Source organism: Alligator sinensis, unplaced genomic scaffold (genome assembly GCF_000455745.1).
Source record: "Alligator sinensis unplaced genomic scaffold, ASM45574v1 scaffold628_2, whole genome shotgun sequence".
Lineage (NCBI taxonomy): Eukaryota > Metazoa > Chordata > Crocodylia > Alligatoridae > Alligator > Alligator sinensis.
The window spans coordinates 1,737,803-1,739,454 of NW_005841833.1; the positions used below are offsets into that span (position 1 = coordinate 1,737,803).

Here is a 1,652-nt window from a genome sequence, read left to right on the forward strand (position 1 = left end):
CCGCCGGGGCTTGCCCGCTCCGCTCCGCTCCGGCCGCCCCCGGGGGAGGAGACGGGACGGGACGGGAGCGGAGCCCGCGCGCCTCCGCCTCCGCCTCGGGAACAACCCGCCCGCGCCCCTCGCCCCGCCGCGCGCGTGTGTGTGTGCACACTGTGTGCGCCTAGACTGTGTGTATAGACTGTGTGCACGTGTGTCTGTAGACTGGGTGTGAGCATGTACACTCTGTGTGTGTGTGTGTGTGTGTGTGTGTGTGTGTGTGTGTGTAGACACTGTGTGGGCTCTGTGAGTGTGTGTCTCTAGACTGTGTGTGTGGACTCTGTGTGTGAGTGTGTACACTGTGTGTATGTGTGTGTGTAGACACCATGTGGGCTCTGTGAGTGTGTGTCTCTAGACTGTGAGTGTGTAGACGCTCTGTGTAGACTCTTGAGTGTGTCTCTAGACTCTGTGTGCGTGTGTGTGTAGATGCTCTGTGTAGACCGTGTGTGTAGACTGTGCGTGTGTCTCTAGACTGTGTGTACAGACTGTGTGTGAAGATGCTCTGTGTAGACTCTGAGCATGTCTCTAGACTGTGTATGTAGACTGTGTGTGCGACTGCGTGTGTCTAGACCATGTGAGTGTGTGTCTCTAGACTGTGTGTGTGAGTGTGCGTGTAGACAGTGTCCTTTCTCCCCTGAGCGCAGCGTTCCCGCGCCTGGCTCTGTCCCAAGGGGGCCGTGCCCCGGAGGGGCTCTGGGGGTCCCTGGGGTGATCTGTGTGAGAGCGGGGAGCTCTGCACAAAGCTGCTGCGGGGAGGCTCCCTGGCCGCGGCCCCGCTCTGGTTGGAAACAAAACAAAAATGGAGAAGTTGGTTTGAACCGTTCGGGTTTAAAATCCCCTCCTCCTCCCCCCAGTCTGACCTGCAGGTCTGACATGAAATCCCCACAGGAAGGAGGTTCTTTAACTTCTTCTGGCTAACGGAGGAGTGGGAAGTGTTTCCGACTCCCTCGGTGGTCTTGCAGCACTGCCTCCAGTCTGATCCTGGCGGTCGGGGTGAGTGGAGGGGACTGGTGACAGATGCCCCTACCCCAGGGACCGGGAGGGTGGCAGTTACAGCCAGGCTCATGGCTTTGTCCCCAGCAGAGAAGTAGCTAAATGAAGTGCCAGTCCTACGACCTCTGCTGAGCTTTGTGCGAGGAGTTGCGTATCTGTGGTATCCCAGGTGCGTACATTGAACGGGCAGCTCTGCAGCCTGCCCTCGTGTCCCCGGGCTGCTTCGGAGAATCGAAGGGCTGGGAATCGAGAAGCGATTCTGGCTCAGGACTCTCGTGGCAGCCTGGCGCGGAGAGCAGAGGTGTCCCCAGAAAGCCGCCAGTGGTGGAAACGGGCCGTCCTGGCTCCGGCTGGAACCTATGTCTCATCTCTGAAATATCTCCCGATAATTGTAGGGGAGCGAGAATTTTCTGTTGTTTTTTTGGCTGGTGTCATGGAGCCAGGGCAGAAAAACGAGACTTCACAGCTCGTCCCGGGAAAGCCACAGGCAGCCCCGCATCCAACATGCTCCTGAGATGGGCCCTGGGAACGACTCGGAAAGTTTTCCTCCCTGTGCTTTCGTGGCTGCTGGTCTGTCGGCCTGATCTCTGCCGCTTCTGCCATGATCAGGGCATTGCATTCCT

The 1,652-nt window shown here is 58.4% G+C and overlaps 1 protein-coding gene across 3 annotated transcripts in view; it reads left to right on the forward strand.

Annotated features, from left to right (window-relative positions):
- Window positions 1-1,652, forward strand: part of CDK2AP1 (cyclin dependent kinase 2 associated protein 1) — a 21,246-nt gene that overhangs the window by 5,479 nt on the left and 14,115 nt on the right. The window contains exon 1 of one of the 3 annotated variants that reach the window (XM_006015121.3): window positions 903-1,029. The exons of the other annotated variants lie outside the window; for them this stretch is intronic. The gene's annotated coding sequence lies outside the window, so the exon portion shown is untranslated. Of the gene's footprint in view, window positions 1-902; window positions 1,030-1,652 lie in introns of those variants that run through there. 3 annotated transcript variants of the gene reach the window in all.